At 41.9% G+C, this 18,145-nt stretch overlaps 1 protein-coding gene across 9 annotated transcripts in view; it reads right to left on the bottom strand.

Moving 5' to 3' along the window:
• magi1b (membrane associated guanylate kinase, WW and PDZ domain containing 1b) overlaps nt 1-18,145 on the bottom strand; it is a 130,670-nt gene that overhangs the window by 81,995 nt on the left and 30,530 nt on the right. The gene's annotated exons all lie outside the window — the stretch shown is intronic.

Here is an 18,145-nt window from a genome sequence, read left to right on the forward strand (position 1 = left end):
AGTTAATGAGACTCGCTGAGGTAAAAAAAATTAAAATAGAACATGATTACAGGAAACCGTGAACAAATCAAATGCCTCAATTTAAACAGGTATGAAAACAGAATAAAAAAAATAAAAAAAACTCATTTTGCATTAAGACAATGAGGAATAGACATCTACAAGACAGCTGTATTTGCAAAGCGCTAATTAATTGAAACAGGGAATCGTATTTTGTTTTTTGGTGTTCAGTCATGATCCGCCTGCGACGAATGATGGGTTGTGACTGATGATGGAAAGAATCGGCAACCGAGACTCATCATTTCCACTTTACCGTCAACAGCTCATCGAATTAGCGGCGCCGAAGGAAGCCGTATTTTGTATTAACTCTTCTCTCACGAGACTTCAAGCTGCACTGGATCCGTTACCATAGAAACAAGCTAGACATATCAGCGAGCTCACTGTCCTCTTGTTTGAAGATGTGCGGTCTTTAATCAATTCGTCAACGGATATTTCTATATACGGAGCACTGGCCAATTACATCAAACATCCAATCCGATATTCAAGCCAAGGGTAGGGGCGAAATCCCATTCCGAAATCCAAATTATATTTCCCTTAAAATGTAATTAGATGGAAACTGACATCGATACCAGTTTAAAGGCGCAAAAAAACCCAGCCAAAATTATTTGTTTATTTTTATTTATACATTTACCATTATTTCTAATGGACTCTGAAATCAGAGTCTTGCCTAGAATGTTTTATACAATGAAACATATTTGTAACATGCACGGGAGGGGTCTCCAGTGTCAGTGTAGGAAAAGCATTGAAATTTCTTTGTAATGGGACCATGTGCAGACACGCCCAGCATTTTGCAGTCTAGAGACACACCCACAACTCTAGCTAAAGACACGCCTACATGTCTCCAGCTTACAGACATGCCTATCAGCATGTAATCTACAGGCACGAACAGACACACACCCCCAAAACACATGCCCACGTGGTCGTAGTCTGTTGACACACTGACCAAAGAGAATTCTACTTACAAACTCACCAGCCTGGGTATAAAGACACTCCCACCTGTCTCCAGTCTAAACACAAACACCTGTATAAGGTCGAGAGACACTCCCACCTGTAACAAGTCTAGAGACACTCCCACCTGTAAAAAGTCTAGAGACACTCCCACCTGTAAAAAGTCTAAAGACACTCCCACCTGTACGAAGTCTAAAGACACTCCCACCTGTACAAAGTCTAAAGACACTCCTACCTGTATGAAGTGTAAAGACACTCACACCTTTACGAAGTCTAGAGACACTCCCACCTGTATGAAGTCTAGAGACTCCCACCTGTATGAAGTCTAAAGACACTCCCACCTATATGAAGTCTAAAGACACTCCTACCTTTATGAAGTCTAAAGACACTCCCACCTGTACGAAGTGTAAAGACACTCCCACCTTTACGAAGTCTAGAGACTCCCACCTGTACGAAGTCTAAAGACACTCCCACCTGTACGAAGTCTAGGGACACTTCCACCTGTACGAAGTCTAGAGACACTCCCACCTGTACGAGGTCTAGAGACACTTCCACCTGTACGAAGTCTAGAGACAATCCCACCTGTACAAAGTCTAGAGACACTCCCACCTGTACGAAGTCTAAAGACACTCCCACCTTTACAGAATCTAGAAACACTACCACTTGTCTGAAGCCTTAAAGCATGCCCTGATTCGACCGGAATGCTAAGCCCATAGAAATGAAATGTCAACATCCTTGTATGTGAGAGGAATGATGCAACGTTTAACACCCAGTACTACACTTTCTTTCACACTAATGCCATTACCTGGCAGTGTGCATGTGTGTGTGTCACTGTGTAAGCCACACCATAGCAGGCCATGTGAAGAATTTCCCACCCTCGGCTCGACCATCTGCTTCGAAGACACAGATCGCTCACCCAGCGAAGATATGCCGACGGCCAAATGGTGTTTATGTGTTAATGCCAGTCCCCTGGGCGCTTGCTCCGCCGCCAGCCCGCTTATTAACACGCACAACACGCCTCAGACTGGAACAGTCAGGAGCTGAAATGAAAGCTCGGTTACAGACGGGGAATGCGGAGCAGTCGTCCTGCAGAAACCAAGCTCTTGGATATATGCAGAAATGATTCGAATTCAGTCAAACTGGTGCAGAAAGTCAAAAAGTACCAAATCCTGGTATTCGTATCATGGAGGTGCTGAACATGTGTCTGAACTTGGGCGTGGAATCGAGTGTCCGTTTGGGATCAGGAAAGTGACTTGATGGGACACGACACACAAATTCAAGGCTGCACAATTGAATTGATCTGAATCTTTGCTACTTATGACAATACACGTTCGGCACCGGGACCCTGTTTGCATTAGCCCCTTGTCCCTTTCTTTCCCGCTCTGAAAGGAAAATTACATCAGATCTTGGTGCCCTCTGGGCCTGTCTGCGCTCATGCTGCCTTCATGTCTTGACCTTCTGTAAATTCATCGAACACACTTCCTTTAATCTGATAACATAATGGAACGGTGACAGGGTTTTTTTTTTTCCCGTCGAAAACGAGGGCGGCCGGGGCAAGTCGACGAGGAAGTGTTTAAAATCGTATCAGCTCAGCTCAACACGAGGTCTGCCGGAGCGCAGGCGAAAGGAGGCTGTTGCCATGGCAACACCGAGAGCTGGATCGGTAGTAAACAAACCTGCGGGCCTTCAACACCGAAGGACGGAGGCTTTGGCGTCGGTTTCTTTATTTCCTTTTTCGCCGGTTTTGTGACTACGCGTGCCAGGGTTTTTCCGGCTTCGAATCCACAATGCCGCCTTACTGGCGTTCAGGTACAGGGCCACACCGAGCAACACAAGCAGGTCTGCTTGAGATGAGATTTTGTTGAATCGACCATGCTGTTCACGGAATGAAGAACTCGCAGCTACGAGATTCCATAAAATGTGGATACAAATTTGTTGTTGCCTTTTTAACCTCAAGAGACAAAAGGTAATGGGGTAAAAGGGGGTAAAATGAGTTAAAGGGGCATCTTACTTGTCACATGACCATTATAGCACCAGGGATGTTAGGAGGCTGGGGTCAGAGTGCAGGGTCTGCCATGATACGGTGTGTTTAGGGCCACCTTTTGGGTCAAGAGCCCAAAAGTGAAGCTTGGCAATACTGGGGCTTGAACCCTGAAGCCAGAGATCTTTATAATAATAAAGTGTGTCAAAGTGCGGAGAAAAACTTCAAGGTGGTAACAGTACGATCATTACAGCATGACCTCGGATGTATCAATCTATAAAACGTAACACAGTTCCGTTTCCAAAACCCTACAGCCTGGGACATCCATTTCCACCTAGGCTGCACCAGAATGGTCAACTTGTGTAGGTAACTAATTACGTGTCTGAGATGCTCGGTGTCTGCAGACGTCTGCTGGAACATGATACAGACCAGAATGATTCCTGGATCACACAAACCGATTTCCTAGAAAAATGACTATTTCTAGTGTGTGTCTGCTTGTCTCTGTCCTGGCAGCTCATGTCTCTTTTAAGAGGAAAGAAACAAAGTTAAATTAACCCAGATTAGCTCAGTGCTGGCCATGTTTTCTACTGAATAAACCTTGCAGTAGTGAATGCACTCTGGATGCACTCTGTCCTACTGTACGTGTGTAATTAGGCTCAAAGTAAGACAGAGACAACGAGAGCAAGAGGGAGAGAATTATTAGCTCTGCAGCTCTGAGTGTGTAGGAGTGAAATGGATATATATATATATATATATATATATATATATATATATATATATATATATATATATATATATATATATATATATATTAGCTACCATTTTATACTGAGTCTTGGGTTCTTGCAAGTAAATACACTAATTGGACAAGTGTTGAATTATTACATAACTATTTAATCACTTTTCTTTTGCAGTTTTTCTTTTTCTTTTTCAGATTTCTGCTAAATCAATCGACACTGTTTATTAAAACGCTTCATCATTTCCACCACTAGGGACAAAAACATGATACGTACAGCCTGATATATTCGAATGTGCTGTAACTTTAATACTTTTATTCTTTATTTACTTTAGAATATGTGCACCAAAACAAATTCCTTGTAAGTGCAAACACACTTGGCAATAAAACTCTAATTTGGATTAATAAATCAGCCGAATAAACGGCTACAATTTCTAAAATCAACCCCACTTTTTTACCCCTGTAGTCCCAACTTAAAACTTAAAATCACAACTTAAAAGTGATTTCATTTCTATCCGGGGTTGATTTCGACTGTATTCAGAAACATACGCAGCTAAACCGAAATGCAACAGCCGTAAAGATTCTGAAGTTTGTTTAAGAAATGTGTTAATCTTAAGAGTGGCCTGTAGGTGGAGCCTCTGAGAGCTATAATATTTCATTATGCCTTCCATTTGCATACTTTTTAACAGTTTAAAACACTGTGCAGATGTAAAACGCTACAGTACGACTCGGGTAGCTCTTCCGGCGTGAAATAGAGGAAACATTGGATGCTTTTGCTGATTCCTTTCAGGGTGATTATGAAGATATGAATTGAAACCATCACTGAAAAAAGATTTTGGTTCATGTGGCTGAAATGTTTTGTTTTAATAGGAATACACTTTTTACCACAAATATTTGAAGCACATCAAATATTGTAAAATGTATGAAATGTATATGCCTCAAAGAAATATATATATATACACACAGCTGCTGCACTGAACACAGACACTTAACAAGAAAATCATTTACTCCTGCAATGCTTTCAGCAATTCAATTCCTCCTCATCCACACACACACACACACACACACACACACACACACACACACACACTGCGAGCAGTGTGCACTAGTCTCTCTCTGGGCCTAATTACCTGCGTACAGTAGAACGGTGTGTTCAGTATTACTGCCGTTTACACCTCCCTCCAAGCTGTCCTGCAGAAAATCCTCCAGAGTCTTAAACACACACTGCGGCGCACTACCAAGTGCACTTCAGTTCTCACGAACGCAGCAGAATAGCAGCCTGCAGTCCTTAAAATAGCTTTGAAAAAAGTCATCCTCCAAACGTTTGGAGATGCAAAAAACTTTGAGATGCTGCCTTTTTAAATATTTTCTTTTTAACTTGAATAACTTTGCACCCACACTTGAGATGTCAACACGCTTTGTAATGAACGCCGGGCTGAAGCAGCGTTGCACTGCAGCAGAGTTTCCTATATGACATATGACATCTTCTACCGCAACATGGGCCAATCTGAAGGTTAAACAAACCATCCAGCAGACATGTGGTTTCTGTTCCTAAACCTCAGTACAGAGCAGTGGAAAGGACTTGCATTTACATGCAGACATCAGGGCCTTCATTTACTTCTCGCAGTTTATAAACTGGTTTATGGCTCAAGTAATTCGTTTTTTTTTTTTGTTACGAATGTTGTTCTTGTTTCTGAAGTGTGACTGCAATTGTTTAGAGATGAGATGTGTTCGGTGAAGGTCAGGACAGTCGGTAGAGTAGCAGTGGTTGGAGTATCAGTAGCAGCAGAAGCAGTATTCATTGTATCTGTAGTAAGTAATAGCAGTTGCTGAAGCAGTTATATTAGTAGTAGAAATAATATAATTCATTGTAGTTGCAGTTGCAGTAGTAGCATTAGTATCAGTTATATGATCAGTAGTATGATCACTAGATAATAATAGTAATATCAGTACTAGTAATAGAAGCTGCAATAGTAATGTCAGTAATATCAGCAGTATTAGTATTAGTAGTAGTTATAGTTAGTAAAAGTAGTTGCAGTCTATCAGTAATATCAGTAGTAATGGTATCAGTAGTAATATCAGTAGTAGTAATAATAATAATTCATTACATTTATATAGCGCTTTTCTGCAGCACTCAAAGCGCTTTACATATGAAAGGGGGGATTCTCCTCAACCACCACCAAGTATCAGTAGTAATATCAAATTAAACAAATAAAAGGTGATATGAAAATAAAGATCAGAAGATACTTTTTTTTCTTCACTGTTGGTGCTGAGAGCATCAATGGTGATCGTGCTGAACTTCAAGTGGGAATTCGGAGATGAGACAATGCCTAGTCGGGTTTACGACATATAATCGAATGCAGCATGACTGCAGCCATCTTGCATTGTTAGTTATTAGTACTGACTCTCAATTAAATGGCCATTTCTACATTTGTTTAAATGATATAAAAGTTGGTTTTGTTTTGAGTTATGAAACCACAGCGTTCCCGAAAATGACAAAACAATGCCGTCCACACTGTCCTTTCACGTGCGTAAAGTCTATTTGCGTTCAATCTGACTGCTCGCGTCTCTGAGGGTTAAAGCAGTGGATCGGGAGTAAATGTGCTCATTTCATACAAACACAAAGTAAATAAACTGTGTAATATGAACAGTCACAGTAAAAACTAAGAGACGCATGAGGTCATTATTACCGAGTGAGTGAGTGAGTCAGTGAGTGTGTGTGTGTGTGTGTGTGTGTGTATACATGTGCACATGCACAGGGCTCATCGCTGCCTGACGCATGGTCTACCTCACGACCAGTCTGCCTCATCACCATGGCAACCCTGCACCAACCAGCTGCTCTGCTTGAGTGTTTGATTCTGCTGCACCCTACTGGTCTACATAGGTCTTACCATCAAACACAAACAAACAAACAAAATAAACAAACGGTGAATTCCACATTTTTAGAAAACAGGATTAATGTCAGGTTTCAGCCCAGAATGTAACACTGAACTATGGCAACACTAACAGGAAAAAAAAAAAAAAACAACTAGGAGCCTCTTAGCTGCCTGGCAGCCTAATATGACCAATGCAGTGCTCTTTGGGTGTGTCACAATCCCGAGACATTTTTTATACATAAAAATACCGTTTTCAGATTTGATATTAATTAACCGTCTCATGTCGGTTGACCCCGTGTCCCCAATGCCTCATTCCCGCGACATATCTAGTCGTGTCTCGCTTTTCCAAATGTATGGTATGATTTAGAAGGCAAAAAAAAAAAAAAAAACATTCCTCCAGAGAAGTCTGATGAACAGGAGCATGAGATCGAGCGAGTGAGGCAGCTACACTCTCTAGCGGCAGAGGAAATTGTTTACCACTCTGCAGATTGCTTTTATCGATCCGGAGCGTTCTAAGCAGAAATACGCTCCTGAGCATTCGTCTTGGACAAGCGGCGACATCCATGGCAGGGTCTCGCACCGACGCTCTCGACTGTCACACCGCTCGGGTCAGAGATGTAGATAGATTTGTTGTTTCAAGAGGAAAAAAAAAAAGACAAAAGATCACCCCTTGAGGAATCGACAGAAGAATGGCTGCTACTTTTTTTTGAGACGTCAAACAAGACCTGCCCTTCCTATAAAACCCCCATCCATCTATTTTGTTTTTTACGGTTAAATCTTTTGGCCTGGGGTTCAAACCCGTGACCTTGGAGTCACTGGAAATCCTTTATCGTTGTCAAAGTTACAGAGTACATCCCGAGCTCTTTGAAGAACCAGATTTCAGTAATTTGAACCAGATCATGCATTTACCCAGGACCATGGTAAATCCAGAATAATAGGTTGACTGATGCATCAGTTTTGCTCAAATAGACAAAAATCTATTCCGATAGTTTTTCCGGGTTGCTTTATACAATGCAAGAGACGTGAATCACTGACATTATGTGCTGTTTAATTATAGTCTTTTTTTTTTTATAATTTTGGATGTAACTGGGTTTTTTTTATTTTTATAGTTTTTCCAGTTTCACCACCACCACCACCACCACCTTCATCTTCATCATGGGTGGACCTTTTTGTCTTTGTATTGTGAGTCATTGAAAGTCGTTCTCTCTTCTTCGGATTCCAGACCTAAAGTAAGCGCTGGATGTCAGACAAACACTCATTGGTTATTCTGATGCATGTGTAGAACAATAAAGAAACCAGTCGAGGGCCAGCAAATGAGGACTTTTCCTACAGCAAGTCAACCAGATAGTGTCCTGACCAAGGTGTCCTGCTCTTATTACACAACCCTTTCCAGAACAGAACATTTCATGCTGATTAACAACTCCTGACAAAGCAAAACCCATCCCGTCCATCAGCACCGAACTGCTCCTTCAAGAACGAGGCCTGAGAGGACTGATCAGAGCGCGGATTAGTGCTTGGGCCTCTTCCAGAGCCTAAATGAGCTGGATTTGCACAGACCTATTGATTTAATGCCATTAAAAACAGAGTGCGCAGACCGGCATTCGCTCTCGAGCGGCTTTCATCAGGCTTTCTCTCTTGACAGCTGGTTAACCACAGATGAGGGTGTGTTTATGTATAGTGTGTTCTATGGGTCTGATCAACCTGAAGTGGGCAGATAAGAAATCCATTTTCTGAACCAGACACACACACGGCTGGGATGTTTTAGTGTTGGAAAGAGAAACAGAGTCTCATCGACAGCTGTGTGAGCCAATACTGAAAGAGGTTTCTGTAGGGGGGTTTGAGTTTCAGGGTTCCATATGATGCGATTTCCATGTGGATATTCGACCAAACAGACTCTGATTGACCGATCGCGATGTACTGGAGATAATCGGCCACACAAACTCGATTATAAATAAAACACACCTCTGTCGCATTATTTTCTCCAGTAAGCTTTATAACAAACTATACATTATATACATACACACACTGATGCTTGGATTACCAGTCTGAAAATTGATTATTTTCCTTCCTCAGCATCGCCCTGAGTGTGTTCTCAGCTGGTTAACCTCACTCACATGCTCTCTTCCTTTCCCTCCATCTCTTCCGCTATCCCCCACCATCTCACTCATTCTCTCCCCCTCCATTCCTCTTCCACCATCTCTCCCTTACTCTCCTTCTATCTCCCTCACTCACTCATTTTCTCTCTCTCTCTCTCTCTCTCTCTCCCTCTACATTCCTCTCCCACCATCTTTCCCTCCATCACTCTCTCTCTCTCTCTCTCTCTCTCTCTTTCCACTCTTTTTCTCCCAATTTCTCTCTCTTTACATCTCTCTCTCTCTCTCACCCTCATTTAATTTCTCTGCTCTTTGTCAGTTTTTAAAATAGTTTATTAATAGATTATTAACAATATTAGATTACAGGTCTGTGTGTATGAGCTGTTACAGACCAATAACAATGTATTAAAATAAGATCATTGATTAATTATGACAGAGCTGGAACCACCTGACTAATCAGATTCAAGAATTCTATAAGCCACACCACCTGACCAATCAGATTCGAGAATTCTATAAGCCACACCACCTGACCAATCAGATCAGTGACTGTGCTCTGGTGTCTAGCAAAAAACAATGCAGTTACACTGTTGATATTTACATGCTCCTTGATAAGAGCCCCATCATCTCACAGCAAGACACAAGCTGCCTGCAGTCCTCCTCTCACACGCGCACACACACACACACACACACACACACACACACACACACACACACACACACACACACACACCACGCCAGCATCACCGCAAGCATCCTTGTCCATCTTCCCCTCTAACACTGAATAACATTCGTGACTCTGCCAGCAGGGGGCGTTATTTATTAACAAGGCGGGAACGCCACAGGAACATCTTTATCTCTCATCATTAGGAGTTTAAGGAGACAGAGGGAATCAGCTGCCAATTCGATTCCAGCTCCGGCAGCAGACCTGCTTTCAGGGTTCATTCTCAGGGTTTATTCTCAGGAAAAAACCTTTCTATTGAAAAGAAATTGTCAAAGATTGACATTTATTTACTTATTTATTTTATTTTTATTATTACTTTTATTATTATAATTTAACCAGTTCCTCTTTCTCTCCTCATGACCTTAAAGCCGTGACCCAGTTTCTTCAATGCTGAGACCATGCACACACACACACACACACACACACCCACGTGTGCACACGCACCACACACACACACGTGCACACAATAAATCAAGTGAGGGGACAGTCTGCTGTGCACATCTGCTTCTGTCTAATTTTAGCTACAGAAACACAGACCCTCCAATAAGAGAAGTGAACTGAAAGAGAGAGAGAGAGAGAGAGAGAGAGAGAGAGACAGACAGACAGAGAGAGAAAGACAGAAAGAAAGAGAGAGTGAGAGTGGGGGGGCTCAGTTGGGACAAACAAAAAGAAAGTCAGAGTGAGACAGAAAGAGAGACCGATAGACACCATAACTAACTTTCTTTCGGCTTCTCCCGTTAGGGGTCGCCACAGCGGATCCTCCGGACGTTTGATTTGGCACATGTTTTTATGCTGGATGCCCTTCCTAACGCAACCCTCCCCAATTTATCCGGGCTTGGGACCGGCACTGAGAGTGGCTGGGGATGGTTCCCTGACCGGGGATCGAACCCGGGTCGCAGCGGTGAGAGCGCTGCATCTTAACCACTAGACCTCCAGGGGACACTAGACCAAGAGACACCATGATATCATTAAATACACACATGCAACTATGATGGACCGAAACTTTCACGGGACACACGGAAACAGTCTTATATACACCATCTTTGTGTGTGTGTGTGTGTGTGTGTGTTTCTTTAACTCTCCATTCTCACCTTCTTCACATCACACAGCTCGGGTGCAACAAACTCTTAAATCCCATGTACAGCTTATAAGAAACGTGTGAGACCTGAGACGAGCAAAAACAAACACATACACGTGCATGCGCACATGCACACACACATACAGTCATCAACTGGCAGGGCCACCAATGAAGCTTTATAGAGTGTGACACTCAGGGAGAGTTAATCAGATCCTGGAGCACAATGATACCAGAAACAAAGAGCACACAGAAGAGGGTGTGTGTGTGTGTGTGTGTGTGTGTGTGTGGTCTATTTGGGTCTGACATCACTGTGATCTGTTTCCAGAGATGTTTTAGTCATGTAGTTCAGCGCTGTTGCTGATTCACTCCTAAGCTCTTGGGCCAGACGAGTCTGCAGCGAGCTGGCTGCCGAAGATTATAAGGATAAAAAAACATTTGAACCCAAAAACAACTCTGGAACGATGTGTGTGTGTGTGTGTGTGTGTGTGTGTGTGTGTGTGTGTGTGTGTGTGTGTGTGTGTGGGGAGAAACACGCTGGATCAGAGCTCGGCAGAAGTTGCTTTGTTATGTAAATTTGCCCTCGAAAAGGAAGAGGTTCTGGCGAGTGCCTGCTGATTAACCATCAACATCTTAAAGTGGTTTATTCCTCTTACACCTCTTACTTACAGTCCTTTTTTCCATTATATAAATGTTTATACTAGTCACATGTACATTACAGCACAGTGAAAATCTTGTCTTGAAAAGCTTGTTAGGATGTTAGCACCTCTGGAGCACTAAGGGGTTAAGGGCCTTGCTCAAGGGCCCGACCAGTGGCAGCTTGGTGGCCTTCCAGTCAGTGATCCAAAACTTTACTATTTCCCAAAGGTTTTTCGAAAAACCCGGCTTGTTGCCCCTGGGGCTAGTAAGTGCCTCGCCGAACAGTGGCGGCGCTGGGCCTTGAACCCCCTGACCTTCTAATCCGTATTAGTGACGGGTCGATCGTGAACAAGTCTTTAATGGAAGAACGAGTCGAAAGAACGAGTCGACTCAAATAATGATTCGATCATGTTCTACAGGCACGTTTGAGCAAAGGTTTATTAGAATCAGAACCACAACCAGGTTTATTGGCCAAGTGTGCTGACACACACCAGGAATTTGGTTCCAGCTGTTGGTGACTTTCAAGAGTACAGACGTTGAAACTATACATTTAGCTTAGACTATACGAGACAATACAAGTATTAAATAGAACAATATACAAAGAATATTATAGATCAGTCATGTACATAAAGTGTGAGTAGAGCAAATCGCAGTATTGTGCAGCACCTAAGTTTAAGAAGTTACTTTTGTATAATATACAGCAGTAACAGTGTGTGTAACATATGGGGATAAAGTGATGACTGTTCTGATAACGCAGTACTTTAGGAAGCAGGGCATATAATTAAGGTCAGTTTTTAATGAGGGTCATTGCCTGAGATATACAGTACAGACCAAAGGTTTGGACACACCTTCTCATTCAAAGAGTTTTCTTTATTTTCATGACTATGAAAATTGTAGATTCACACTGAAGGCATCAAAACTATGAATTAACACATGTGGAATTATATATGGAATTATATACATAACAAAAAAGTGTGAAAGAACTGAAAAATGTCATATTCTAGGTTCTTCAAAGTAGCCACCTTTTGCTTTGATTACTGCTTTGCACACTCTTGGCATTCTCTTGATGAGCTTCAAGAGGTAGTCACCTGGAATGGTCTTCCAACAGTCTTGAAGGAGTTCCCCGAGAGATGCTTGGCACTTGTTGGCCCTTTTGCCTTCACTCTGCGGTCCAGCTCACCCCTAAACCATCTCGATTGGGTTCAGGTCCGGTGACTGTGGAGGCCAGGTCATCTGGCGCAGCACCCCATCACTCTCCTTCTTGGTCAAATAGCCCTTGATGCCTTCAGTGTGACTCTACAATTTTCATAGAACACTTCATACACTATTCCCACTATCCCATTCCACATTTGCCGAGTCCCCATTTGCCCTTATAATAAGTTCCACTCTTCTGAGATGTTCCTGCAGATTCGTGGAGATTTGTTCAGCCGCAAGGGCGTAAGTAAAGTCAGGTGTTTATGTAGGTGAGGTGAGGAGGCCTATCGGCGCTTGCATTCAACATGTTCAACAGAGCTCTATAGCAGGAGAACCTCCACTAAAACCCATGGAAAGCAGATCTTCATTGAGCTGGCTTTGTGCATTATCAAGCTGGAACAGGAAAAACATTTCATGTCCCTGCATCCAAAGACTAAACAATTGCACCCCTCCAAATGTGTGCTAACAGTTTAGAGAAGAACAGCATATGGCTGGAAATGGGAGGTGTCCCAAAACTTTTGTCCAGACACTGAAGGCAGGATGGTTCTCTACAGATTCGATGGCGTGTCCTGTGAAATGATACAAGAGCTGCTGTGGAGAACTTAACACCTTCTGAACACAACATGTAATGGATTGATCTACAGAGCTGCACCGGTTGGTTAGAAACTTGTGTGATCTGTCCCCCTGCGTCAGACATCTGATTTACATCCTGCTCGACTCGCTCTACTGTTTCAGTGCTGAACCGACATGCTGGAAACACACCAGGCTTCCGAGTGCTGCTTCAAGCAAAACCCATTTATTCATCTGGCTCGCGCTGAGCCGAGGAGATTTACAGTCTACGTGTACGATCCGGGCATTAAACCTACACGCATTAAACCTTCTGCTTTAATAAGAAAGCGCTGTTGGACTTTAAAACTGATGGCTCATGATCTTTCTCCTTTTTTGGACTCCACTGCAAGCTGCAGCTGCATTCAGAAGTTCCTCATACAAGCTGAGATACGAAGCTCAAGACTGATCCTGACCCTGACATGTGAGCTTTTTCATGTGGTCAAGAGTCAAGTGGATTGAATTTTTGAATAATCCGCATTAAAAATGAATACATATATAATAAAAATAAATGTAACATTTTCTAACAACTGTTTAAAAAAATATTAATGCAGCTATAAATGAATAACTTTGACGTCAATGACAAAAAGACCAAAAAAAAGACATTTAAATTGCACAATATTTGGTAGTAAATTAAAATTAAATAAAAGCAAAATAAATAAATAATGATAAAATAATTACTACTAGTAATAATAATGAAGACAAATGATTATTTATTAATTAATATTTGACTGTTTGATATTTAAATAAATAATAATATATAATAAAGTTAAATATCTACACATTTATTGAAGAATAAAAGAAGAATTTCAAATAAAGATTGAACAATTTCAAACAAACTTTGAAATATTCTAAGTAAAAGTAATTTTTTGTTTTTAAATCTTATGGACGTACTTACAGAGAACAACTGAAAGTCTTAAATCTAAAAAAAACCTTTTTTAGCTATGCAAAAAGAACAAAGAAAAGAATAACTTTAGGTAAGTGCCTCCTAGTGGAGAATGTTTATAAAAAATTTAAAATAAAATCCAACCAGGTTCAAAATATACATTTTTGCTCCATCGTTCCTGGGCTGATTTCGCCTGGAACACAGCTCATGCTTTTAATTTCTCGCTGGCTTCTGTACAAAGCGCAATGCGTTCACGAGAATGAATAAAACCATCACCACCTCCTCATTCTCACTCTTTTCCCCTGGAGATACTTAAATGTAAAGTGGAGGGGTTTGCTCGCCGGAGTAGCCCGTGTGAACGCTGACGGACGGCAGCTGGTCGGGTCTCTGGTCTTGGGCTCCGTGGTTTGATCTGTGACCTTCTTATCGAGAGACAGAACCAGAAAAAAAACGAGGAGATATTTCATTAACGCTCGGTTCTCCCTCACACTAACACGCACACGCCATACTTCCAACCTGGCTCGATTCCCATGTCATAAACATCTGCATGGGAGATTTTGCACAATAAATCAAAACACATCTGCGAACAGAAACAAAGAAAGGAAGAGATGTTCAAGATCTCGAATTAATTCAAAGCCCAAAAGTCCAGTGCTGCCAACACGCAGTAAAAACCAAACACAAGCATGATGTCCTTCATATAATCACATGTCTGATGTAGAAACTGTGAAAAGGCTCCAGAAGCCTGACGTTTGCTGACGTCTGAGAGCAAACTTTTAAAAAAAGTTTGTTTTTTTTATTATTTAACTTTTTTCTGGACACCTGACCATAAGATATGTATGAGTTTGAGGACTCCCAATGTTGAGTCTTCATTTGCTGTTAAAGTAAGCTCCATTTTTCTGGGAAGATATTCTCCTAGATTTTGTGGAGATTCCCTCAGCCGCAAGGGTATTAATACTGGATGTAGGTGAGGTGAGGAGGCCTGAGGGGTTCAATACGGTTGAGGTCAGAGCTCTTTATCAGAAGATCTTCCATGGAAAACCGATGGAAAGCATGCCTTGCACAACAGCTTGGTGGCGCTGGGCTTTGAACCCCTGACCTTATGATCAGTAACCCGGAACCACCATTGTCCCCTAGAAGAACCACACTTCATACACTATAGGGACAAATTATGCACTCTTTGAACATCCCATTCCAAATTCTGGGAAGATCTGAGAAGATCTTTCAGGAGATTTCTGGAAATTGATTCAGCCATGAGGGTGTTAGGTGAGGTGAGGAGGCCTGAGGTGCAGTCAGTGTTTATAGTCCTCTTGTTCAATGGGGTTGAGGTTAGAGCTCTGAAGAGCTTCCACTCCAAATAATAAAAAGCATAATGTTCATGGAGATGGATTTATGCACAGGTGCATTGTGAGGCTGGAACAAAGTTTGGATCTTCTTCAAGTGAAGGAAAAATGTAATGCTCCCAACATCCAAACACAACCGTGTGCCTCTAAAGAACCACAACCACAAGAGTCCTAATACTTTAGTCCATATAGTTTATTAAATTCAGATTTAATTATTAGAATATGTAATGTGAAATGTCTCGAAGGTTTTTCAATGGCTTCCAGTGGGAATGGAAAGAAATGTGACACAGGAATGGCATAATTCTTCAAATCCTGATCACATCTGTGCGGAAGGATTTATCCTACTGGCTTCTACGTGACGTGTCACTGGTGGCCTCTTCTGTGTGGTGAAGCTTCATCTCTTGCTTCAGGCTCCTTAGTTGCAATGAAAAGTTTCTCTTAAGCTGCTTGTCTTCTAACTTGATGTCTAACCAAATTTTAAAACTTCTCCATTTCTTTGCTCGAAGGGTTTCATTACCAACTCACTAAGTGATGTTTAGTAAGCATCATAGCTTTAGATCTTTCAGAATCGTAGTGACGAACGTATTTACCACGACTTGCTTAGGTTGCATCACAGCATTTTAATGAAGAATTCCTGCTTCCTATCCCTCAAGAAATTGTTCAAAAATTATGAAACCTCTGATTCTTTGGGATTCTTAGAAAACATCTACGTCTGCACAGTTTTGACAGACCCAGGCTCCTCAGTCCCTCCATCTTCATTACTCATTACTTCATTAGTTTAATTAAACAGTGGCACTGGCACGAAATGGCACTGGCTTATTCCAACACTTATTCAACACGTCCTTCTTCTAGATTTTCTTTTCACCTCTCTCTCACAATCTCTCACTTTGTTTCCTCTCAGTCTCTCTCTCACAATCTCTCACTTTGTTTCCTCTCAGTCTCTCTCTCTCTCTTCCTGTTTCCTCTCAGTCTCTCTCTCTTCCTGTTTCCTCTCAGTCTCTCTCTCTTCCTGTTGCCTCTCAGTCTCTCTCTTCCTGTTGCCTCTCAGTCTCTCTCTTCCTGTTGCCTCTCAGTCTCTCTTCCTGTTGCCTCTCAGTCTCTCTCTTCCTGTTGCCTCTCAGTCTCTCTCTTCCTGTTGCCTCTCAGTCTCTCTTTTCCTGTTGCCTCTCAGTCTCTCTCTTCCTGTTGCCTCTCAGTCTCTCTCTTCCTGGTTCCTCTCAGTCTCTCTTCCTGGTTCCTCTCAGTCTCTCTCTTCCTGGTTCCTCTCAGTCTCTCTTCCTGTTTCTTCGCCATCCTTTTTGTTTCCTCTCAGTCTCTCTCTCTCTCTCTCTCATTTCCTATGCATCTTTCTCCATCTCCATCTGTTTCCTCTCCATCTCTCTCCATTTGTTTCTTCCATCTCCTTCCATTTCCTCTCCACCTCTTATTATTTTCTCTATTTCCTCTCCATCTCTTTTGTTTCCTCTCCATTTCTATTACTTTTCTTTTGTCCCCCCTTCCCCTCTCTCTTCACACTCAAATTCTTTTATTACCATCCCATGAAATGACTTAAATTCTCCTTTCTGTTATCGCTTTGCAATGATGTCGTCTGTGATGCTTCTAATCCTCACTGTCTTTCTTCTCTCTCTCTCACACACACACACACACACACACACTGTGAATAAAGAGCGGATTCATTTGTAACTGCTGCCTATTAGGCCAAATGAGAGAGGCTGGGATGCTGTGTGTGTACAGACGGCCCTCCATGATTATTTCCTCAGGGGCTCGGCTTCCCAGATGCCAGCAGAGACTGACAATGGCAAAAAGCCAAGAGTACCCGCCTACCCACAGTGCCACACACACACACACACACGCTCAGTCCAGATGTGGCCAGCTGCAGGATATGCTGACTACAGCAAAACGTTCATGTCCTATTACAGACCTAAAGGCAGTCACAAAGACCTACAGCAAAACCACATACAAAGAGAACTTCAAGTACGTAATGTACTAATAAACCACTTGCTCTATTCGAAGCAACTGATTTAGTTACTTCACTGTGTTTAGCCTCAGTTACTTCCAGCGGTGGATGAAGAACACAAACCATGTAGTTTAGTTAAAGTAGATTCACATTGCAAAATGTGACTCCAGTAATACAGTTCCTTTAAACCTTCAAAAGTACAAACGTTTTTGCCTTCAAATGTAAATAAGTATCCAAAGTACTATGATTTATCTACTCATAAATAAAAAGGAAAAATTGTGTTTTTTATTTGACTTTGAAATGCAGTGAAGTTACATTTTTCCTAAATGGAAATACTTCAGTAAAGTACAGATACATTTACTTCATTACTGCCCATCACTGGTTACTTCTCCATCTTTATCTAGCATCACAGCCTCAACTACTTCATGTTCAGCTACAATTATAACCCTAAATACTTCATAGTGTTCAGCTAGCATTATAACCCTAGTTACTACATAGTGTTCAGCTAGCATTATAACCCTAGTTACTACATAGTGTTCAGCTAGCATTATAACCCCAGTTACTACATAGTGTTCAGCTAGCATTATAACCCTAGTTACTTCATAGTGTTTAGCTAGCATTATAGCCCTAAATACTTCATAGTGTTTAGCTAGCATTATAACCCTAGTTACTTCATAGTGTTCAGCTAGCGTTATAACCCTAGTTAGCTGCATCGACAAAGTGCTGTGAAACCTCATCTCCACCTGGTTTTTAGTCCCAGACGGCTCTGGAAAACCAAAATACAGGAACCTGTGGATCTTACGTCGAAACCTTACGATGAGGTCCAGAAACCAAGCCCAGGTTTTCAGTCTAGGAATCCGTCTGGAGTTCTGTTCAATTGAGTATGGATAAGTGTCGGAAACTGGCGGAGAGCCTTCAGGAGCGTTCTGACACGATTTAAGTGGAGAAAACGATATACTTACTGTGCTGTAACAGCTGCAGTTCGGCTCAATGTGTGTACGAGAGCGACAGCCAAGAAGAGAGAGATATGACGGAA

The sequence above is a fragment of the Silurus meridionalis genome, chromosome 19 (genome assembly GCF_014805685.1).
Source record: "Silurus meridionalis isolate SWU-2019-XX chromosome 19, ASM1480568v1, whole genome shotgun sequence".
Classification (NCBI taxonomy): domain Eukaryota; kingdom Metazoa; phylum Chordata; class Actinopteri; order Siluriformes; family Siluridae; genus Silurus; species Silurus meridionalis.